This window comes from Narcine bancroftii, chromosome 11 (genome assembly GCF_036971445.1).
Source record: "Narcine bancroftii isolate sNarBan1 chromosome 11, sNarBan1.hap1, whole genome shotgun sequence".
Lineage (NCBI taxonomy): Eukaryota > Metazoa > Chordata > Chondrichthyes > Torpediniformes > Narcinidae > Narcine > Narcine bancroftii.
The window spans coordinates 88,954,900-88,980,464 of NC_091479.1; the positions used below are offsets into that span (position 1 = coordinate 88,954,900).

At 41.1% G+C, this 25,565-nt stretch overlaps 1 long non-coding RNA gene across 1 annotated transcript; it reads left to right on the forward strand.

The window, feature by feature from the left end:
• The first annotated feature begins 26 nt into the window (after positions 1–26).
• Positions 27–25,497, forward strand: LOC138745609 (uncharacterized). The gene is made up of 4 exons (XR_011346362.1): positions 27–143; positions 24,571–24,651; positions 24,882–24,975; positions 25,369–25,497. It is a non-coding gene; the product is annotated as an uncharacterized lncRNA (long non-coding RNA).
• Positions 25,498–25,565: the final 68 nt, after the last annotated feature.

Genomic DNA, 25,565 nt, shown 5'->3' on the forward strand with positions numbered 1-25,565 from the left:
AATTGTCCATGAAGCTGTCAAGACAAAAAAATGTTACTTGGATGAATTGTTGAAAACGGATGAAGAAAATGGATACTGGGCAATGGTCCTTCATTCTTTAACAGCTTTGGATAACATGAGACCAGGAGTAGGCAATGAAACAGGTCAATAGATCATTCCCAGTATGAAAGAGGATTAATTAAGTTTGAGTGAGATGCTTGTGGAGTAATTTGAAGATCATTCACTATTGTAACATTTTTAAATGGAGCAATTTACTGAAAAAAATGGTTCCTTGAGTTTTATGGATATTAAATGTAAAGAGTTTCTGTTGCGAATGCATTTGATGGAATAGTTTCATGTACTGTCGTCCTCATCCACATAATTCATCTTTGAATGCTTTCATTAGTTGTCTTTTGGGATATTGAAACTGTATTTATTTATCCATTCCACTGGTGTTCACGCTGCAGGATTTTCTCCACATGACTTGGGACATATTTAGAATTAATATTAGAAATTCAGTCACTGACAAAATATGATAAAGAGGTACTAAAGGAATAATTTTTAATTTCCTTCTTCTCAACGGGCAGACAGAAAATATGAGTAGATGCTGTAGATGGCTTGATCTATTTTAATAGCCAGATCACATTAATGTAGTTGCAACGGGACTTCCTTTCAAAGAGATTTTAACACTGTGCACAAGCAGAAATGATCTGGGAAGCATTCAGGGACAGAATCAAAAACTGAAGCTTGGCCTTGAGCCCAACTCATCCATGACAGCCACGAATAGGCAAGAAATGCAGGGTATCCTTGTGGCCATTGCCCTCAGCAACAAGTATACCCCTTTGGATACCCATGAGTCATCATAACCTGAGTTGAGCGAACAGCAGCCAGACAAACAGCACAGTGGTTGGCTCTGAGCCTCAGAAGGGAAAGGTGGTCAGATAGTCATGAGAGACTAGACAGTCAGGGGAACAGATAGGAGATTCTGCAGCCACAAAAGAAATTCCAGGATGTGCTCAGGTCCAGGATGTCTCTGAGCAGGTGCAGAATATTCTTAAAAGGGAGGGTGAGTAGCCACAGGTCATGGTACATATTGGTACCAATGACATAGGCAGGTGTAGGGTAGAGGTCCTCTGCAAATTAAGTTTAGGGAGTTAGGAAAGAGGCTGGAGCCGGGCCTCAAAGGTGGTAATCAATGGATTACTCGTGGTGCCACGAGCTAAGGAAGGTCAGAGCAGGAAGATAGGACAGACAAATGACTGATGAAAGAGAAGGTGCAGGGGGCAAGGCTTCAATTTCTTGGATCATTAGAAACTTTGGGGGTGATCTGAACATGTGGGATGGATTGCGCCTGAACTCAAGGGGAAGAGGTTTGCTTATGATGTTGGTGAGGTGCAGTGTGGATTGTGGAGGGGCATGTGGCCTCTCCAGCTGGAACCTAGTCAGGTCGCCTCACCTGCTAAATCAAGGGTTAAATCTGCCTGTGAGGCTGATGCATGAATGGCCCTGGCAGCTGAGGTATGATTGATCCTCAAGGTGCTAATCAATGATGAGATCTGCACACAGGTGAGCCTGATGCATGATGGATCTTCATCGGTCACAAGGACAGGTCCTGCACTGAAATGACTGAGCATGTGCAATATCTTTCTTGCTGCTGCCTTCCCTGAAGGCTGAAGCCCAGACAGCTCCGGAGGGCTGAATGAAATTAGCCCATCTAGATTCTGAGAGGTGGGCGATGCTGGAGACCAGGTTTATTTGATATACTTGTCAGTTGTAAATAATTTACTGTTTGTTAGCATTCTGTGCCTACTAGTCATTAGAGAGAGTTTTGTGGGTACTGTGTGTTTAACCCTTGTATACCCTGTCAGGAGTTGAGAAGGTTTAACAGTGATTGATTCACACCTGATGTGTAGTTATTTGCATTATTGTTGTGTTCATTAGTTGTGACCATTGCTGATCATCAGGCTGTGAGCAATGAGCTGACTCCCCTTGGCCTGTCCCAGTTCCTGAGCACCAGTGACACTGGAGATCGGGGTCATGTGGATGTACTCATTTAGTTGCATGGTTTTCCATGCCTGTGGGCGCTGAACAAGTTAAACCCTTGTTTCTCGGTGTACTCTACCTGTGGTAGTGGGCACTGAACAAGTTAAACCCTTGTTTCTCGGTGTACTCTACCTGTGGTAGTGGGCACTGAACAAGTTAAACCCTTGTTTCTCGGTGTACTCTACCTGTGGTAGTGGGTGCTGAACAAGTTAAACCCTCACTTTTTGGTGACCATACCTGAGTGCTGACATTAGTCTCTCAGTGTGTGCCTTTTTTTTTGTTAATTTCTCCATATGTAAATAAAGACCACTATTTGTTCGCAACATGTGCCTCGCCCTGATTCTCTTTGAACCCATTAAACTGCATATTCTGAACACAAATATGGGGGGTCGGGAGGATCCTAAATTAAATTTGCAGGGAGATAGGAACCAAAGTGAAGAGTCGTAGGAAAAGTGGTTGACACACAAGTAGCAACTGGTGGTAGGGAATTTGGTTGGACGATCTGACTGATAGGGCAAAGTTACAGCCATTGGGATGAGTTGCAATGCAACCAGAACACAGCCAAAGAAAAATAACAAATACAGGGCTAAATGTGTTGTAATTAAATGCATGTAGCATCAGAAATATAGTGGATTACCTTGTAGTACAGCAACAGATTGGCAGGAATGATTCTGTGGCCATCACAGTCTTGTGGCTGAAAGATGGATGTAAATAGAACTGAATGTCCATGGATAAATAGTGCATTGGAAGGATGCGGAGGTTAGCAGAGGGGGCAGTGTGGCTCTGTTGGTAAGGAATAACATTAAATTATTAAAAGGGGTGATATAGGTTCAGAAATTATAGAATCATTATGGGTTGAGTTAATAAGGGTAAAAAGACACTGTGGGGAACTAGATAGAAACCTCAAAATAGTTGGGATGTGGACAACAAATTACAATAGCACATAGACAAAGTGCGTCAGAAGGACAATGTGGAAGGAGTACGGGATCTCCAATGTTCAGGTGTTGAAACACAAATTAACACATCGTTAGTGTAGCAATGAGCACAACACTCTGACCTCACCAGCAAGCCATTGGGATCTGCGAGGAGTTTGTATGTTCTCCCCGTATCTGCGCGGGCTTCCTCTGGGTGTTCTCGGTTTCTCGCACATTTCAAAAACATACAGGGTTAATTGGTCACATGGCTGTATTTGGGCAATGTATATTTGTGGGCCAGAACGGGTTTGGTGTGCTGTATCTCTAGAATAAAAGAAATGCTTGACAGCTGCCCTACTCTCTTCCCTTCACATTCACACCCTTCACTGCCAATGCATTCTGGAGACAATGTGCATTATCAACAAAATCCACTAACATAAGATTCATTCCATTTTCACCAGACTCATGAGTGGAGCACATTCCAAACCTGATAAGAAGAAATGCTGCTAAGTCATAAGTAAAACATGAAAGACTGCAAACACCATGGTTGAAGTAAAAAAAATAATGGAAGAGAAACTCAGCTGATCAAACAATCTTTTATGTAGCTAAAAATATATAACCAATGTTTTGGGCTTGAACCTTTAAAGGTATAGAAAAATGTCAGCAGGTGTCCAAATAAAAAGGTAAGTGGGAGGAGCATGGTAGGAAAGACCAGAATTAATAGGTGGAGAAGGGAGGGAGGGCACAGCAGCAAGCAGGGGGAGGAGGAATGGCTTGCTGAATAGAGAAGGAAAGGGGTGGAGAGCTGAGGGAAAGAAGACCGCAGGAAGGGAGAGCAGGTTAGCAGGAGCCAGAAACGTTAATGTAATCTGGCTAGAGAGTGCCCTGACCAAAAAAATCAGGTGTTGTTCCTTCAATTTATGGCTGGTCTTGGTGGGGTAGTAGGAGGCCATGGACAGACATGGTAGTAGAATGCAGAAATGAAATGGTTGGCCACTGGGAGGTCTCTGTCACTGGTGCGGATAGAACTAAGGTGCTCAGTGAAGCAATCTCCCAGTCTATCTGGTGTAGAGGTGGCCACAAGTAGAGCTCCGGATGCAGTAAATCAGTCTGCAGATACACAAATGAAGTGTTGCTTCACTTGAAAGACTTGTTCCAGGATGGATGTCCTATCCCTTTATACTTACATTCACCATTTAGAAGGTCTTGAAGCATTTCACTTCTTTCTGGACCAGGGACCCTTTACCACCACCTTTTTCTGCCTGGCAGAACTTGTCCTAACCCTGATTCATCTCACTTCCTACAAATCAAAAGAATAGCCATGGGTACCTGCAAGGTGGAGGTTACAATTATAGGGGTGTATTATAGACTGCTTAGTAGGGAGTGAGAAATAGAGAAGCAAATGTGTAAGTAAATAGCTGAGATTTGTAATAAGCACAGGGTTGTGTGAGAAGGGGATTTTAATTTTCCTAATATAGATTGGGAGATGTATTCTGTGAAAGGGTTGGATGGATTAGTATTTGTAAAATGTATGCAGGGTAGTTTTTTGTTTTGCAGCAATATGTTGAGATGCCCACTAGAGAATAGGCAGTGTTGGATCTACTGTTGGGGAATGAGTTAGGGCAGGTGACTGAGATGTGTGTTAGGGAGCACTTCGGATCCAATGATCATGGTACCATTAGTGTCAATATAATTATGGAAAGGGATAGGGCTGGTCCGACGATGAAGATTTTTGAGTGGGGTAAAGCCAGATTTGATGAAATGAGAAAGGATTTGCAAGGAGTGGTTTGGGCTGATTTGTTTTATGGGAAGGAGGTAGAGGAGAAATGGAGATAATTTAAAGGTGAGATTTTTGAAGATGCAGAACCTTTGTTCCTGTTAGGATAAAAGGCGGGGCCAAAAGTTTAAGACAGCTGTGGTTTTCAAGGGAGATTAGAAAGTTGGTTCGGGATAAAAGGGAGGCTTACATTAAATACAGGAAGCAAGGTATGGACAAAATGCTTGGAAAATGCATGGATTGTAAAAAGAAGCTTAAGAAAGAAATTAGGATGGTGAAAAGAAGGTATGAGGCGGCTATAGCAAAAAGGGTGAAAGTAAATCTGAAGGGTTTTACAAATTTGTGAAAAGCAAAAGGAGAGTGAAGGATAAAATTGGTCCATTAGAGATTCAAGATGGACAAATGTGCGCGGAGCCCATTGAGATGGGAGAGTTCTTCTCATCGGCATTCACTAGGGAAAAGTATATGGAATAAGTGAGGCAAAGGGGTATTTTTTAATTTTATTATGGAATAATATAAATTTCAGAAGATATATCTTAGTACACATAGAACATAAAACAGTACAGCACTGGAATAGACCCTTTGGCTCATGAAGTATACACCAAACATGATTTCAAATTAAACTAAATATTTTCTGGGTCATGATTCAGTAATCTCTTCCCTTACATATTCACAATCAGACCCACAGAGCCTGGGGAGTGGAGAAATAATGCTTCCCCATGGGGTACGACTGCCTTCGGCTCTGTACATGCTTTAAACAGCCTTTTAAAGGAGCTGCTGATGGGTTTATTTTAAATCCTGTGTCCGTGGTGTCTGGATCGAAGGTGGCGGCATCTATGATCGGCAGCACCCAGGAGGGGTTGCAGGCTCTGGGGAAGCACCGGGTTGGCGCAGGGCTCCCGAAAGTGGGAAGGCCACCCTCTGTTTGAGAAGGAGAAGCAGAGGAGTCGACCCAAGGGATAGTGGTGGAACGGTGAGGTGCCCTGCGGCCGAGGAACACACAGGTGGCGCGCGGTTGATGACTTTAGACGAAGATCCCACTCAGGCTGTGGGCTGCTGGAGTGTGCAGTCAAAAGATTCATACCAGGCTGTGGACTGGCTGAAGGGGTACCAGCATTGGAACTGCAATGCAAGAGGGTACTGAGGGTTCCTAATCACATGGGAGGCTCAGATCTGGAGCTTGGGTTGCCAATGGTTTGAACTGGAGTCTGTGTGGCTGTGGGAGTGCTGGAGGTGAATCCACAGACACTTGATGACTGAGCAGAATTCTCTTCTGCTTTTACTTCTCTGACTGCAAGAGGTGCCTGGCAATTTCTGCAGACTAACGGCAATTTTGTGTAATATCACACTTTTTATTACATGACGATGAAGGAATCTTGAATATATCAAAAAGCCTCTTATGCTATTACTGCATTTGCTTCAAGTATTACACCTCAAACTGTGTTCCAGGCACCTACGACTCTTCATATTTATAAAAAACATCTTTAACTTTTCCCCCTCTCACCTTAAATGCATTTAAAGTATTTGAGATGTTTTGCCCTGGCTAAAAGATTCTATCTATGTCTCTCATAATTTTGTCAACTGTCAGGAATGTTATAAAGTTCTAACTTTTAAACTACCACTCATTAAATTTCTCCCTTCTTTCTCTGAGCTTTTCAGTATGTTTTTCTCTTAAAATAATTCCCTGATTCTCCAAGGCAAAACGGATAAACTATTATTATTATTTCATGCACAAGTCCAGAAGTGGGCATTCTTTGAAACTCCTTTGCAATATAGGTTTGCCCAAAAGTAGTTGGCATCAGGAAACCAGTTCAGTACACAAGAAGTGCTGGAGAAACTCACCGGGTCCTGCAGCATCCATGGGAAGGAATTTGACATTTCAGGCCTGATCCCTTCTTTGTGGGTGCTGAAAATCAGGTTGACATCCAAATAAGAAAATGGGGACAGGAGAGGAGCACCGGCGAGCAGGTGATAGGTGGATGAGGCAGAAGGGTGGAAGAAGTGAAAGGAACTGAGAGGGGTTGGGGAGGGAGAGAGGCAAAGGCCTGAGGAAGATGGCTCTCTGATAAAGAGTAGGAAGGGAAAGGGGTAGGGAGCTCAAGGAAAGGAGACAGCGGGGTGAAGGACAGGGAGGGTGATCTTGAAGCTGTTTGGCTGACACTGCTGAGATGGAATACAAGTTGCTGCTCCTCCAGTTTACCATGGTAGTATGTGAAGCCATGGTCAGACATGTCATTGTGGAAATGGCACATGGAATTGAAGTGGTTAGCCATTGGGACATGCTTGCTTCTGCAGCAGACAAGGTGAAGGCACTGCATGAAGCAAACTCTAGTTCTACCTTTCACAATGGTTGAACTTGTGAGTAGGTCGTAAAAAGCATTATCAAATACGTTGTTAGGACTGGACAGAACAAGCCGCTTGGCCCATATTTCTTAGCTTGTTCTCCAGTAAGTTGAGTAATATTGATTCCATTGAATTGCCTTTTCGTGAGTCTGGGATTGACAAGTTTGAACACTGAATGAAGCAGCCTATCATTTACTATCAGGCCAGGTTGTAGATAACCCTCTTAACAATCCTTCTAATCTTGGACACTAAACATTGATTTCTGACTGATGTTGTCTAGTTTGTCATTGTCTAATGGAGAGAGTGACTTTTCCTGACTTCCATGAGCTTGGAAGTAATAATCACTCCGAAGGAAGTTAATTGCATGTTGTGAAAAAATGTCAAAAGTATTAAGTTTTGGTCTTAGTATTAGTAAAGACTGGTAGTTTCCTCACTGGAATTCTGAATGATCTTAGTGACTTTGTGTTTATTATCTTCTCTGATTTGATGTTGCACTTTTAATTTCTATAATCACATGATTACCAGGAGTCTATGCATTAAGGAAACTACAGTTGTCTAATTAAATTTTCAATTCATTTCTCTGAAAAATACTTTGAATATTCTTGGCCTATTTTCTCCACATCTTTGAAATTGGCATGGTAGTTTGCACATACCTTAAACATTTGCAGGATTCAAATATTTTCAGTTAACTATCCATTTATTGGCATGTATCAATGGCGTATTCCACGTGTTAATTTAAAATTGCCTTAATTACTCCAGTCCAGCTGCAAACATATGTTCCAAAGGGCTGTAATTGTAATTAATTTATGGGTAAGATAGCTGATTTTATGGCAAGTTTATCAATGTTTACTCATTGTTGTACAAGATGGTAAATAAGCTATTGAATGCCAAGAGTAATAATGTGGGCTAAGTTTTGAATGGAGATGTAATACACAAATGTGCTGGAGAAACTAAACAGATCAACTAGCATTCATAGGAAGTAAAGGGTAAGCAATGTTTCAGGCCTGAGCCCTTCGAGAGGGATAAGAGAAAAAACAGCCAGATAGATACCTGAATAAAATGGTTGGGGGGGAGGAGAGGGTGAGGAGCGCAGGCAAACAGGTATGAGGTAATAAGTGGTGAATACTGGTGGGAAAGCTCTTCTACCCTCCTACGTGTATCCTAAATGTTCCCATTTATTTTATCAGCATAAATGCTATAATGAATTAGATCAGTGGTTTTCAAACTTTTTCTTTCCACTAACATACCACTTTAGGTATGCCATCAGTGCTCTGTTTGAAAACCACTGTTTCAATCGTTCTTAATGGACTCATTATGTGCACGGTTTCATAACCCCAAAGGAAATGGACCAATGACAATTTTTCTCAAGCAAAATATTTCAGTAACAATTGGGTCTAGAGCAGTGGTTCGCTTACCACTCACTTACCACCTTAAGCAAACCCTTACCAATCACAGAGCAACCAATGGCATAGGGATTATTTAAAGCGGTATGTGAGTGGAAAGAAAATGTTTGACAACCACTGAATTAGACACTCCCTCTTCATACACCTCCATCCAATGATTCCTGACGTTGGACCATCAGACATGAAATTGGCGCAGATAAAGTCAAGAAGAATTGAGGTTTTTTGCATTATGCCCACTTCAGAATTACTTTTTGCCTGATTAGACTGAAAAGATGCTCTCAGCGATTGAAGTACAATCTCTAATAATGTAAATTGTTGATTACATTTATACAGAGTATGTGTGACAGATTCTTGCTCTGACAGCAAATAGTATCAGGAATATAATAATTCACTGAGAGATATGGAGAATGACTTATTCTTGTTTATTCCACTCTCTCCAGTTTCACTGTGCATGTGCACGTACATATCTCACACACTTTGATGCAGTACAATTTGCAAAAGTTTTAAAACATGTAATGATTTTGGAAAGAGATAGTTCAGGGCTGATGGGAGCATCGTGCAGACACAATGCCCTTAATAACTTTCTAAGCTGCTAAAAATTTCAAAATTGTACTGAAACCAGTCATGTGACTCAAAGAAATGTTGTTTAGTCCTTCTGTCTCAAAGTAATTTCTCAGTTCAATAGATTTATCTTGGCATCTGACACTCTCACATTGAAAGTAAGCTTCAATTCATTCTTTGTGATTGATAGAACAAGTAACAGAGAGTAAGGAGTAAGGTGCTGCAAAGTAATTCAGAGTGCTGCTGTGAAGTTGTAACCCAGAAGTCAGCATGTGTGCTATAATTACATTTATCTCTGCAGCAATGTGAAAGTAAAATCACTGCTAATTAAAGATACACCACATGGTTTATAACAATTAAGGGAAGAAGGAAGAAATCATTCAGAAATAAATAGAATATCAAAGGAATCAGCTGTTCAGGAGATGATCACAACATGATGCATAAGGAGGTCACTGCGACCCTCTCTTCAAAGAGAATCAACTAACTGGTTACTAAAGAGCAGCAGAGATCCTCTGTAGGACTACAGATTCCCTATTTTTAGTGAGGCAGGACAACTGACTACACGCAATGTTGCAACACCTCAGGTTAACTCTGGCATCCCAATGGGATTCAATTCTCTTCACTTCAGGTTTATTGTCAGAGTACATAAATAACATTGCATGCTACTCTGAGATGCTTTATCCTGTGGGCGAGGCAGAATTACCACTTCTTGCTCGTGTAGAGAAACAAAAATGCACTCAGTGTACGCATATAAACAAATAAGGAAATGTAAAGAAACTGCAATGCCAAGAGAGAAAAAGCATCAATGAAGTGCAAAGGTGAGAGTCCTTAAATGAGTCCCTCATTGTTGTTGAGGAGTCTGATGGTTGAAAGGTAGCAGCTGTTCCTGAACCTGGTGGTGTGAATCTTATGGCATCTACACCTCTTTCCTGATGGTAGCGGCAACTTTAGCTGGAGTGTTGCAATCCATTCCCAGTATCCAGTCTTGGTCATGCCTTCAACTGCACAATTTGCTGTTCTATAGGGACTTAAGGATGACCACTAACTGAATGAGTAGAACCTTATGACGAGACACATGTGGAAAGCACACATGCAATGAAAACCAGTGTGCTAAAGAAAATTTAACAGTGTAGAATAGCAATATGGTAAAGACATGCTTGCATTGCTGAATCCTGAAATACTTGGCAGTGCTGGTATTACACACTATTATGAACGGACAAGGCCATATGGCAAGAAATTGAGGGTCATGAGATGAAACCTGAGGAATACAGTTACTGCAAAGCTATGACAATACCACCGACCCAGGTTCAAATCTGCTGCTGTCCTTAAAGAATTTGTATGTTCTCTTCATGTCTGTGTGGGGTTCCTCAGTATCTTCTGTTTCCTCCCACGTTTCAGACATTCAGGACTAGTTGATCATTTGGGTGGCACTGGCTTGTGGGCCAGAATGACCTGTCATTGTGCTGCATCTCTATATTGAAAAAACATAAAACCTCTGTAACAGCTCTGAAAATACTGGCCACCATTGACTTCTGTATGGAGATGAGGGAGGACATGCACATTCACTTCCCCCTCTGTGTGGACTTCCAGCCTTGTGCTGTGTGCCACCTTGTCTGCCAAGACTGAGAGTAGACTATCATGCAATCTCATTGATTGAATGTTTTGCTATTAATTTGCTGGCAGAGCTTGCATACTGTGAGAAATTGATATGAAGTGTAGCAGTATTTGGGAAGGAATGCTGAATCATTCAGGAACGAGGTGCCACAAGGCTCGCCCCACCAGATTCAGAAATGGCTGTTGCCCCTCCACCATCAGACTCTTCAACAACAAACTCAATCAGAGACTCACTTAAGGACTCGTACTTTTGCATTTTATTGACTTTTTTCTCTTTATATTTGTTCAGTCAATTTGTTTACATGTGCACTGTACATTATGTAATTTTTTTTAACACTACCAATAAGTGGTAAGTCTGTCTTGTGCCCAGAAAAAATAATCTCCGGGTTGTATGTGAAGTCATGTATGTACTTGGATGGGGAACGTCACGTGATAGGGGGATGTATGTTCTCGGACAATAAATCAGAAGTCCAACGTGAGAATAGCACAAACCCACAGGCAAAATGCAAACAAAGGCCCTACAATTGACTCAGAGTGCACAGGAGACTAAATTGCCATGTCTGTGGTTTTGTTTGCTTTGATACCTACCTCAATCTTGCTGTTACTGAAATCCTGGCATTACTTTATCATTTGCAAGCAATTTATTGAAAATACTTTTTCTTCCTTTGTGTGTACTATGGTCCTCAATGACTTGGGCATGCACCTTTTGTATTCTGCACTTCCTGGCCCATAAATACAAAGCTATCTTTGGCTTGGCTTCGCGGACGAAGATTTATGGAGGGGGTAAAAGTCCACGTCAGCTGCAGGCTCGTTTGTGGCTATATCCTCCTAGCAAACCACCAAAAGCAGTCAGAGGTGGTGGACTTGGAGATCAATAGTGGTAATAAAGCCTCGTAACCTGGAAGCAGTGCAAGAAAAAGAAACACTGTCCTCGTATGGATGGACAAGGTCAATATTGAAAGCATTGACAAATGTCATATCCACTTTCCTCAACTTTTCAGTTTGCTGCATGCCCATCATTCATCTAGTCATGTCAATTAGCAAAACCACAGATAGAATTCTATAATTATATGCACTCGAATCTTCATGCAGGTTTTATTTTAGAGTCCATTTGGTCTACAACAATTTAAATTCCAAATTCAGGGATCCATTCCACTATAATGAATGACTCAATGGTGAATGCATGCATTTGAATGATGTGTAAATGGTACTGCATGACTGACGCTTCATTGTAAAGGTCAGGAAACCTATAAAATTTAATGACTGGAGTAAGTGACTTATAACTAATGCAAACCACAATTGGTTTTCACTTTGCTACTTAATGCGGTGATGTGTCTGTTGGCTACTGCAGTGGGCAGTATTCCCATGGCAACTTGCAAAGTATTTTATGGAATTGTTTGTGCATCTGATGGTTAGTCTTGGAGGCATTATTCCCATAGCAGCCTGCCAATGACTTGTCGGATTATATAATTTTAAACCACATCTGTGCAAAGTTGAATCCCCACAGTGCTATAATTTCAGCATTGATATTTTGTGTGCTTTTCATCTTCTCTAAAGTTTTCTGATGACTCGAGTTTATTGAATACTGCGTCAACATAACACTAGCTCCCTAAATTAGATCATCCTAATGTAATGGGTTTATACCAATATTTCTCAATACTGGTCAAAATATAGGCCTTTATTACTCTCAATGTTATCCTCCCTTTAAGATCTTTGTAATCTCCCGCTGATAGCAAAGTCTCTTCTGTTACATTTCAGTTGAGTAGAAAAAGTGAAAGACAAACAGTAGGGCAACAATCTTCTCTGACAAGCATGTCAAGTGTTTCATGGGCATTTGAAACACTTGGGCATAAAGGAGTTTGTTTTTGTCTGTGATGCAGAATTGGCTACTGACAGAGAAATGTTTGCCCAAGCAACTTGTCTCTAAAAGGATGCCACATGCCTTAAATTCATATTAAGGGCAAAACGGGACATCAATTGTTGAGACTAGACTATGAGGACATTTGAGTGGCAGTATTCCTTTTGATGTTGCAAGGTGGGAGCTCTCGCCACTTTAATTAGAGCTACTCTCTAGGATTAAAGACAATTCTCCAAGAATACAAGCACAAATACCAGAGAAGCTCCTGATTGAGAAAGTTACAAGTAACAAAATAGCTTTAAGGAGTAAAAGCATATAATATGCTCTTTACTTTCTCAAGTGTTTCTCTTGTAAGCTTTGTCCATTATGACAAAAGACGCACATTGTGCCCACTCTCAGAAATAGCTGCAAGAGCACTGCCCATTGTCTTTTAGCTAAGCTCTTTCATTGTGTTAGAGTTTGACTGTGTACTTGAGATGAAGGTCGATGTGGCGGTGAAAGCACTTCAACAATAATGTTTCTTTCATACAATGGAGTCTCCCGAATGATTGCCAACAAAGATGCTCTGTACTTTGAAAAGGCAGCTCCCCAATGCTCATTATTCCTCATTCAAGTGTCAACATGAAGGTAACATTGCTTCATCTTGGATAAGTGCCCACTGATATTCATTAATAAGATATTTGTTTAGAAATTACCTAACAAGTGAACCTTACACCTGTGGCTGATTTTTAACTGGTGAAATAGAGCTCTGATGCCCAATTGGATGGCATATGTGAAGTCATGTGAAAAAATATTTCCCACTGAAAGCATTTGTTGTTTGCAAATGTTTCTTGTATAAATGTTTTAAGTTATTCAAATAGTTGTATAACTATATTTAGATTTTTACTTATTAAAAAAAAATTAACAAAATAAAACCTTAAGTTTAAGTACAATGTTATTGTCACATGTACCAAGCTGCAGTGAGAGAGGTTGCTCTGGAGCAGACCAGTAGACATCTTGTAAATAGTCAAGATTCCTTTATAGTCATGTAATAGTCTTCTTTCTCTTTGGCTTGGCTTCGCGGACGAAGATTTATGGAGGGGGTAAAAAGTCCACGTCAGCTGCAGGCTCGTTTGTGGCTGACAAGTCCGATGCGGGACAGGCAGACACGGTTGCAGGGGAAAATTGGTGGGTTGGGGTTGGGTGTTGGGTTTTTCCTCCTTTGCCTTTTGTCAGTGAGGTGGGCTCTGCGGTCTTCTTCAAAGGAGGTTGCTGCCCGCCAAACTGTGAGGCGCCAAGATGCACGGTTTGAGGCGATATCAGCCCACTGGCGGTGGTCAATGTGGCAGGCACCAAGAGATTTCTTTAGGCAGTCCTTGTACCTTTTCTTTGGTGCACCTCTGTCACGGTGGCCAGTGGAGAGCTCGCCATATAACACGATCTTGGGAAGGCGATGGTCCTCCATTCTGGAGACGTGACCCATCCAGCGCAGCTGGATCTTCAGCAGCGTGGACTCGCTGTAATAGTACAGAGCATGTAATACCTGTATTACATGAAATTGCCTTCTGGAAGGCAGAAAAAGAGATGCTATTAGTGTGGCCTGGCATCCCTGATAGTATGAGAGGAAGAGAGTCCCTTCAGAGTCTTTCCAAGTTCCTTGGAGTTCACTTAACTAATGACCTATTGTGGACACACATCTCCTCACTTGTCAGGAAGGTTCAACAATGACTGCAATTCCTAGGAAGACTGTAGCGGGCAAGGCTACTTGTCACTATTATGTCAACCTTCTATTGAACTCTATTGAGAGTGTCCTGGCCTGCTACATCACAGTAATGTACGGTTGCTTCAGATGAAATGGATCAGAGGTCAATCCACAGGATTGTAAGAGCAGCAAAGAGGATCACTGGAGTCTCCCTCCCAGCCATCGGTGTGATCTACAAGGGATGGTTGCCTGAAGCAGGCTTGCAAAATCATTGAGGACCTCTTCCATCCTGCAGACAGAATCTTTCAGCTGCTTCTGTCAGGAAAGAGATACAGGAGTATCAGCCAGCACCACCAGGCTGAGGGACAGCTTCTTCCCACGGGCAGTGAGAACGCTGAACGACCAGAGGAACTGCTCACACTAACCACCTCCTATTCACAAAATAATATTTATTTCTTTATTTGTATATATGTTTTCTTGTCTCACATGTGTATTATGTCTGGTTGTGTGTCTGCATGTTTTGCACCAAGGACCAGAAAACGCTGTTTCGTCAGGTTGTTCTTGTGCAATCAGAAGATTGTAAAAATTGATTTAGCTGTCTGTGAATTTGCCTCATCCTCTCATAGCCTCTTCAGCAGCGCGGACTCCTGTTCAATCCATTTGCAACATGAGCTTCTGATCCAAACCACTGACATGATCATGAAGCTTTAAACACCCGAGACCCATCGGGTATCCTTCTTGCCCTAAGCACCCTCTCTAATTCCTGCTCCAATACTGGGTTTCCTTGCACCAATCTCTTGCAGCCCACAATCTTTGTGTGACCCCAAGTTATCACATCCTGTGTAGATCCCTCAGCTGCTGAGAGGCAGTCTGAGATCAGTTGATGTGAAGCAAAGTCAACATCATCTTACTATTTTTGGATTAATTCACGTGTCTGATAACTGCAGAAAAGGAACTGTTCATGAATCTGGTGGTGTGTCGTCATACTTGTGAATCTTCTTCCTGACAGGAGGATGGCGAGGAGTGTATGGCTGGGGTGGGTTGAGTCATTTAACATGTCGGCTACTGTCCAAAGCATGAGTTCCAGAAGGAGTTGATAGAGGAGAGAGGGAGATGTGTGATAGGTTGAGCACCACTCTGCAGTTTTGAGAGATCTTGGGCAAAGCAGTTCCCATTCCACACAGTGATGCACCTTGATAGGATGTTGTCAATGGTGTACCTTTTAAGGATGCTGGTGACATGCCATATTTTCTCAGGCTTCTGAGGAAGTAGAGGCACTGGTGAACATTCTTGGCCATTGCACTGAAATGGGTGGGTCAGGACAAATAAATGGAGATGATTATTCCTTGGAACTTGCTGTCCATTTACACCCAATTGACCTAAAACTCCTATTGAGTGTTTTAAAGGATGGGATGAAACCGGTGCACCTGGTGGAAACACAGGAAGACACAGGAAGAATGTACAAACTCCTTACAGATAGTGCAGGATTTGATCGCTGGTGTCGTAACAGCTTACACTAACCAAGCCAACCAATCTTCTATCTCTCTTCTTTTTACCTCTTTGTCATTAGAGGTCCTACCTACGACAGTGGGGACATTCACGAATCTGTAGATGGAGCTGTCTTTGGCCACTCAGATGGAGCATGCAATCCAGGTGTAAAGGATGATTGTTGATGAGGTGCTTTGGGATAGAAAGGGGTGCTGAGACCAAGGCCGAATATCTTGAGGATTAGCTTGTTTGGCACTATTCTGTTGAAGCTCTATTCACTAAGTAGTCGTATGCTGCAGGGCTCCTTGTGGTCGAGATTTTTTAGGGCTGAGTATATGGCTTAGGAGATGGCATTTGCCATGGACTTTTTTCAGTGCTATGTGAACTGGAGAGGGTCGAGGGTGGCTGGGAAGCTGGAATTAATATGAGGCACGACTGACCTCTCGAGGCACTTGAAGATGGTGGATGTCAGAACCACCAGCCTGTCACTACAGTCTTCTTTGGCACTGGTGTTCTTGAAGCAGGCGGGTACGTCAGTTAACAAAATTCACACTAACAATATTAAAAACACAAAAATAAAATAAGATTAAAGAACTAAATCATTTATATTACTTGGATTTCTCATCCAATTCAAAGTGTTTGGATTACTGTTTGCAATAGTAGCCAGCTCTAGTGCATGGCTGTGGGGCTAAATCTAAGGGGTATCCGATCCCTCCCTGCAGAATTTCTGAGTGTACGGCTACTAGGCTCTATAGAAAGTCCAGAAGCAGAGCAGAATTTCGCATGCTCTGGCATCCAACCTTCCCAGTTTATTCTGGGTTCCTGTATATTGAGTATGGATGCACTGAGACTTGATTGGCTAACAGCTGGTTGTTGCTTGTGGATCCAGCAGCTATTGAATCGGTTTAATTCAGTCGACACTGTTATTTTGGCGCTCTGATGGAGCAGGAGGATCCCGTATTGGCTTGGAAGGATGTGCTTCTATGGAAACCTCATGCTGTCGTAATTTCCATTTCCTTGGGGAGGCTTATGTTGTCTGGAGGTCACTGTCTTGGAAATACCACAGTTTGATAACTATACAGAAGAAACAAAGCTATTTTGTCTTTGAAATGTTTAGGAGCTTATTTACTCAATACTAAAATTGGATGAGGGTGGGGGGGGGGGGGTTTAAAACATTTAAAAAATTCTCTCTCCCTATCTCCCTGCAATACGAGAGTACCTTTGAATTACACAAAGCAATTCAACATCAAGTGAGCAGCAAAACTTCAAAATAAATCCCTTAAAACATAACAGATTTAAGTGAAAGACGGGACTCCACCCATCTACTCTAAATGTGAAGGCCTTATGCTGCCATAAAACCTCTCTCAAAGATGTTAAATTTTACAGAGACGTTTAGTAGGCAGATTAAAATATTAGTCCAAGGTCTCACTTTTTGGCTCCAAATTGTAAGCCAACCTATGAGTTGATCATTTTCAAAATTATCCATTCTAATTCCTGATCAACCTCACAAGATCATGGCATTGGTATCAATCACAGCATGTGATCTGAAACGTGCAGAGCATTAGTTTGGCCTCCTCTTCGCCTTTTCCATTCTATGCCAATGCTATGGGATATATGAAAATGTTACCGCATTAGCAAATAATATTTTGCTTCCACAAAAATCTGATTATGATTTCCATTTAGCACCGTTCATAATAAGGATATAGTCTTCATAAAATATGGTTCATTGTGAGGCTGTTGTCATTCACTTAAACACTGAATTCAAATTCTTGGGTATCAACATCTCTGAGGATTTGTCCTGGAGCCTCCACGTTGATGCAGTCACAAAGGCGGCTAGCATAGGCGTCACCATGGATGTTCTGAGTCCTTTTCTGTTCATTAATAAACAACTTCGCTATGAATTTGTTCTTGCTTGTCACAGTTAAGAGCTTTGTTTGTTTGCTTTTGTAGGTTTTTTTTAGAAGTAAACAACTATAGTACAATAGAATGCTTAATTGAATTATAAAGACATTATATAAATAGTCACAGCTATCCTAGTGCCAAAAAAGGTGACTTTGCAATAAGGCAGACAATCCTTTTGTGGTGTTGCAGAGACCCTGATTAGTGTAAAAAGTGCCTGATAGCTGTTGGAAAGAAGCTGTTGTTGAAGCTAGAGATGCTTCTGTTCTTTCTGCCCAAAGGTAGCAGTGAGAAGAGGTTGGGAGCAGGGTGAAGGGGGTCCTTGATGATTTTTGATGCCTTCTTTAGGCAGTGCCTCACAAAGATAAATTCAATGAATAGAAGGTCGGAGTTTGTGATGGACCTGGCTATGCTTGTTACCTTCTGGAACCTTTCGCATTCTTGGCCATTCAATGTCCTAGTCTCTCCTTTTAGCTCAAATGCAGACAGCATTTTGGTGACTTTGCTTTGGACCTGCTCCAGCACTAAGTTGTATTGACTTGTTTTGAGGAAAAAATAATGTTGAATGATCATACAATTCTACTCAAATAATCTCAAATAAAGATGTTGAACATTGAATTATGGTAAAGCCCAAGACCCAAGTTTATTTCTAGGCATACATTGTGGGGAAAAAAACAAAACTTGTCGCTTCAAACAAAACGGTCCCAGTTTTCAAATATAATCTTGGCCAGAATAAGCAGAACCAACCCAACCAGCACTAAAAGATTTTTGGGTGCTAAATAATTTCTCGGCTTTTAACTTTTGCCCAACTTCAGATGTGTTTGGTGCTCTCATACTGAAAGCAGCTTCCCAATGTCATGCAGATCCATGGTAATCATCGTGTGAATTGTGCAAGTAGGTCTTGATTTGTGATTATACTGGACCAAAAGATGTGGAGGGTTGTATGAAATTTAGATGTGTCCTATTATGCACTCTGCACCATAGAACAATGTTGAAATTATGCAAACTTCATGACTAAATTTCAGGTCCTGTTTTATTCTGTGGCATAGGTTTGTGATTGTTTCTACATTGGTGTGAAGGTGGTCCCCCGTCTGCACAGCTGATGTTGAAATGTGTTAAATGTCATGAAACTCTTCATATGAAATTCATTTTCAGTTTGATTGCTGGCTTTTTGCATTGGGTCAGGTTTTGTTTGTCTCCCTGTATGTAGTGTAGGGTTCATGATAGGAGAATGAAATTAATTACAAAGTCAATGAGATGCCTGATGGTTGTTGTTGCCTTTCCTTTGTCGTGTTTGCAAAGTTCTTGACGAGGCATTTCTGAAAACGAACGTTCTTTTCTTGCCCTGTTTTTCCATAATCCCTAGTTTGCGAAATCGTATTTATTATTAAAACTCCTCTTTTTGGTAGCTTCCTGATGATCTTATTGGTCCGCCCATCCTGTAAACTTTATCTTTCTAATTTTGATGTCAATAGGAGGCAGAACAAATGCTGCCAACTGAAGATATTCCTTGAATAGTTCTTGCAATAAGAATCAGAATTTATTGTTCATTCAGGAACTTGATGGCAGAGGGGAAAAAGCTGTCCCTGTGCTGCCAAGTCCTCCTCTTTAGGCATCTGTACCTTTTTCTCGGTGGTGGTAGAGTGAAGAGGGCATGGCTTGGGTGGTGGGTTTCCTTGAGGATTGAGGCTGCTTTCATAAGACACCGCCCCCGTAGATGTGCTCGATGAAGTTTGGTGCCTATGATGTCACAAGCTGAGTTCATAACCCTCTGAGTTTTTTTTTGTCCTGGGTGTTGCCACCCCAAAACCAGAGAGTGATGATGTTTTTGAAACTCATTGGTGACAAATTTAATCTCCTCAAACTCCTCACAAAGTATAACCGCTGGTGAACCTTCATGATTTCATTGACATGGAGGCTCCAGGACAGATCCTCAGAGATATGACTTTGCCAACAGCTTTTCCAATTGCGAAGCATTTGATGACTTGCTTGAACACTTCCTTTGTTGGTATGGCTATACTGAAAGATCAGCATGGTGCTACTGAAGATGGTTCTGGCACCTATAACTCTAGGAACTTGGGTGCAATCCTGACTTGTAAGCGTGGAGCTTGCACATTCTTACTGAGACTGTGATTTTCCCCAAATGGCGCAGGTTCCTTCCACCCCCTAAGATGTTAATTGGTTGTTGTAAATTATCCCCACAATAGGTGGGTGGTAGGAGAATCAAGGGACATGCTGTGCATGTGAGAGAGACCAGCATAAGTGATAAGTGAGGGAATGGGTTTGGTAGGAGAGCTCGCATTGAAACAACCGATTAAATAGCCACCTTTGTGTTAGGAAATAAGATGATCTTCTGCCTCTTAGGTGCTTCATGCAGGTGGTTTTCTGTTTAACATTTATTCAGATAGTACCCGATTATCAACATTGTGTCGTTTGTCAAGTCCTTGGTGATTTGTTACATTGCTCTTTGTATTTATACTTTAACCTCTTGGATTTTGTCTATTAACTTTTACTTCAGGCTCATTTGTGTTTCTGTGACGATCCATGTTCTGAACTTAAATTATTCCTTTCCATTCACCTGCTCTGTGTATTGTTGTCACTTTGTCTCATTTTTTATTGATCTCCTCATGTGTTCCATTCCATTCATCGTGGATGACAAGTGCCTGAAACCTGCTCTTTAAGTGAAGGATGAAGGCATTCTATATTTCAAGTGACTTCAACTTGTCAACATCATTACATCTGTGTTCCTTGTTTGCTCAGCTCAAGTTGTAGCTTGGAGAAATATAGTGCCGGTGGCGGCTGTATTTTCCTTTTCCAGCTTTGTTCTTCTCAGTAAGTGTTATCGTTTGTTATTCATCACAATGTGATCAGTCTATTCTTTGCCATTTCAACAACACTGAAAGCCTGTAAATTTTATGTTGAATTAATATCATGGCTATTTATCATAATGTAGAGGTCAACAAATCTCTATGTTTTTTCTTCACAAAATAGCTATCACGCTGTCTGTCCCACCATTCAGTTTTCTTTTGTGTTGTCCTTCCTGACCTTGGCATTCACATCCCCTGCGATCATAGTTAGGCTGAGGCATGATACTGTCTCCAATTTCACCTGGAATGTGAGGTGGATGTTCTCCTTTATTTCTTTATCATAGATATTCGTCAGGAAATAGCACTGTATCAAGGTGGTTGTTGTGTGCTCTTGAGTTCCTTTACAGCCTGGCTCTTTAATTATTGCTCCCGAGGGAGCTTCCACTCAAGCACAGATGTTTCACTGCTGTATGCAAAAGAACACTGGACAACATTTGTTTTTCCAAAAGGTTCGCTTCCCAAAAAAAAGTTGGTGATTGTGATAGATAAGTTCAGGCTAAACACAAAGATTATTTCAGATTTTCTGTCTTGTGTATGAAGTTTAAGAAACAGTAAATTAACTTTTATTGAATTTAGCATGTTTAATCACATAATGATACTGACACATTGTCTTTGTTTAACTGACCTAAACATGTCTGCCGCTGATTTTCTTTTGTACTCAGCATCTGATGCCTTTCATGTCACTGTCCAACAATGGTTGGCCAGCATTGATGGATTCAGGTTGATACTGTTTTTGCATAGTTGCAATGACCTGGAGAAACCTTTCACTGTGTTCGTCATCGCTGACTGTTCCAAGATCAGCAGGGAAGAAGTCTGAGTGCGAATGCATAAAATGAATTTTCAATGACAATGTTGCACTTCATGGTTTTTATTAAGCACGCTGTCAATCAGATGCCAAGAAAACTGCATCGATCCTGACTAAGCATTTCCAGCCTAAGACAACATTTGCATAGTACCCACACTGAGTGCATGCCCAGGCATGCTTAGACTGACCAAAAGAGCTTGTTTTGTGGCAATATACTAGTAGGCTTAAAATGTGACAGGAAAACACAAAAATGGGTTATAATCTTTAAAAAAAAGGTACATCAGTGGTTCTCAATCTTTTTCTTTCCACTCACACATCAGTGTAGTTAGCGTTGCACCTCAATCCTACTCTTGAGGATGGAGATATGTGTTCTGTGTGAGGAGGCACTGGAGAAGATAATCAAGCATGGCTGAACGCCCCAGGATCAAATAGCCCTATTAGCATGGACTCTTTCAAACACCACAGTTTTGGAATGAATGACAACTCGTAAAACCCAGATGCATTCCTGAAATTAACATGCTTTCACATTTAGTAGGCCTCTTGTAGTAATTTAGTTCCATATATTTTTTTCATTGCCCTGCTTGTAAAAATTATGTCAAATAAATGATGATCTGTGACTGGGATAGATAGGCCAAATGAACATCACCCAAGACTTTTAATAAACAGATTGAACTGCAAAGCTAAAACAGCTGAGATATCATAAAACATTCATCCCAGTTACAACAGTGCACCTTGAGGCAACAAAATGTTAAAAGTACAAAAGCATAATAAATGATATGGAAATTGCTTGCCCTGATTTCATTGGGAAGCATCAAACAGGTTTTCATGCGCAGGCAGCTGAACCTTGCGGACTGCAATGCAGCATATCGTGAATGACACAGAATGCAATTTGTACAATTACACAGCATAAAATGTGGCTGAACTGCTAAATGGCTTTATCCCTTTACAATGGATATCTAGGCCCTCTTGATATTGTATGATTGACATGCCTACATAATAATTTCCTAAAACTACCAGCAGCCACATGCTTGATGGCCTTTGAACCTTGAGCAAAGCTTCTGTAACATAGAAAATTATTCTAAATGCTGTCATAGCTATTGGTGGTCAGGAAAAGAACGTGCCTACCAAAATTATCTTCAACAATGTAGGTTTTGTGATGAAAATTATTTGTTCTTTCAAGTGAATTGAGCTCCATTCTCCACCTTAATCCGTTACTATTTCAAAATCCTCCTCTATCCTTGCAGCTGCCAAAAAAAAAGTGTGCAAGTTGTCTGTGGCGTGCTCGGTTTCAAGCTCCAATTAACACATTCTTGGCTGAAGCTTGGTTTTTATGTTGTGTACAATTTTAGTAATTTAGATGGAAAACATAACGCTTTTGACTATCCCTCAGTCATCAAGTTAACTTGGTCAGTATACTCAGCACAAATTTACAGTCGTTTGCAAAAGAGCTAGAGAAGATTTTAGAAGATTATGCATTAGTTGCACCCTGCTTGAAAGGGTGAGGGAACGACACTTTGTAATTTTTGAGACATTCAATGTAATTCGAAAAGGAAGCAGTTGCTGGACTATGGCAGCAGTGGAAGAAAGCAGAACCAATTGGCAAAATGATGCAAGGTAGGTGAGACAAATCTCAGTTGTTTGCTGCACTGAGACCTGACAAACAGAGAACACACCAGACACTGCTATCCGACCAGAGGGCTTCACCATTCACAGACTGGACCAGAACTCAAATTCTGGAAAGTGGCAGGGGGTGGGGGGGGGGGGGTGGTGTCTGTGCTTTTTCATTAACACTGGGTAGTGCGCAGACATTGGGTTATATCAACCTACTGCTCTACTAGCTTAGAGCAAGTCTTGATTAAATGGAGTCCCTTCTATCTAACACAAGAGTTCTCACTGGAGTTTATATCCCTCCTGATGCCGACTACAAATAGGTAATCATGAGTCAAACACTGGATTGGAATTGAGATTCTGGTTTGGTGGTGCCAGAACAATAATCTTGCTCTCAACATCAACCTGTCCAAGGAGCCCAATCCCATAGAGAGGATGTAATAGGTAGATAAGGGAGAGAGGGCATACCAGCAAACAAGGAGAGGGGGAATGGCTCTGTGAATGGAGAGGGAAGGGGGTGGAGAGTTGAAGGATAGAAGACAGAGGGATGGAGAAGAGGGAGGAAGAACATGGAGTAGGCTAGCAGAGACCAGAGAGTTGACATTAACGCCATTTGGATGGGAATGCCAAGAAGGAAAATTAGGTGTTGCTTCTCCAGTTTATGGATGGTCTTGGTACAAGAACTGTACTTTTGTCCAATAGCTATTGGCTTTTGAATCTCCCCATACTGCCCTAAACTTAACCAAAAGATCTATTGAAACATCACTATTTTTTTTGTACTAACTGCAACAGTGAATAATTATCTATCCTTTCATACTTATTATTGCTTTTTTCTGATTTGGCATAGTGTGGTACACCAATTATAGAGTAAATTAAATTGCTGTATCTTGTATACCCATTTGGCGATATCTGTACAATATGACAATAGACTTTCATCTCACCACTTGTTCTAGAGAAAGAAATGAGGCTTTAGAATATTTTTTAGTCATGTTTTCCAATACTGTAATAGTGTGCTGAATGATACCCTTGCACTGTACAGAGCACTCAACCTTCCCTCAGCCTCCAGGTCCTTTATTGGGAGGGTGTCCTGAGTGGCTTCCCACCTCTTCCTTACACCAACCTTGTGCAGAAATGCATTCAATTTGGCAGTCCTCCGACAGTCACAGCTTCATTAGTTATTCACTGATCCCAATCATTCCATTAACGCTGGAATTTCTCTTTGCCTAACATTTCTTTCCATTTCTAATTTTTAAAAATCCAGATAGGATAAAATAGTACTTTCTTTCATATATAGATATGCTTACCACGAAGCTGGGAATATATTTTAATGAGATGCCAATTATAATAGAGATTTCATAATTAGGAATATTACACTGGATAAGGAAGATGTTGCTTCCTGAACACTTCTGGGTGTATTTTATGGATTTTGGGCTGCTGATCACAAAAAAATCACCTTAAAATGTTCCTATCACCTACCATCTTTTAGATATAACCTATTTTTATTATTTCCTGTAATTTTAAATCTTGAAGTGCAACATGTCATTGAAAATTCATTTTCTGCATTCATACTTGGACCTCTTCCCTGCTGATCTTGGTGCAGTCAGTGACGAGCAAGGTTTCACACATAATATGAACAGAAGGAAAACATTTGAATCAAATCTATTCAGGGGCTGATAAAGAATTAGATTCACCCCCATTGAACACAAACTTTCACAATTAATATTTTTCAGAGACCTGTGGAGTAGTAATGTTGCCTTTATCTGCTGAAGCCTGCGATCGGGAGTGAGAGACTTGTGACTCAAGAATAAACGGTATGACTGAAATGAAGCTGTTTAAATGCTTTCTTGAGCTGACTTTCTTATTCATGGAATGCAGAGGAATAATAAAATGTATAGCATAAAATAGAAACAGAGGTGTTTGCAAATTGGACTGCCTTCCAGTGATCTGAAATGTGGATCTGATTTCAGGTAAAATTAATCTTATTGTTTGGGGATGAATGCTATTATTAGGTCATTGATTTTTGTTATAATTTTGCCTAAAGGGTGCTGCGGAGAATTCAAACATTTTCAATCTCCATTGAAGACTTGGGTGAAAGGACGAAGTGTGCAGGAGCCATATTCATTGATGATACAAAGGTAGGTGTATTTTCAAATTTTGAGAACACCAAGAGCCTGCACATTCTGTCTGACTATGTGGCTTTCTACCAGATCCTCTGTTCCTCCCACGTCAGGTTGCATGTTGGAGGTTAATTGGCCATTTTAAGTCATTCTTTTTGTTGGTGAGAGAGGGTGGAATGGGAGGGTGATTTGATGAGAATGTGGCGAGAATAACAAAGGATTAATGACAGAATGGTGTAAAAAAAAATAAATGATTGTTGTCAGCATGAACACAATTGAGCTGAAGAGCCTGTTTTGCTGATCTATCTGTCAGGACATAAAGAGGCTATCTGCAAAACTGGCTGAGCTCCTCCAGCATTTCCATGTTTTTACTACAGTCACAGTGTCTGCAAACTTTTGTGTTTCTTCCAGAGTAAGGACTTGCCTATTAAGACAAAGGAGGAGGAGTTTTTTCCCCCTTTGAGGGTCATGACTCAAGAAATTATTTAATCCAGACAGCTGTGGACCCTGAGTTATCGAATGAATTTAAAACTGAGACTGCCAGACATTTGAGTTGCAGGTGGGTCGGGGTGTCTGCAGGCATATGGGTCATTGTGAGTCTTGCATAA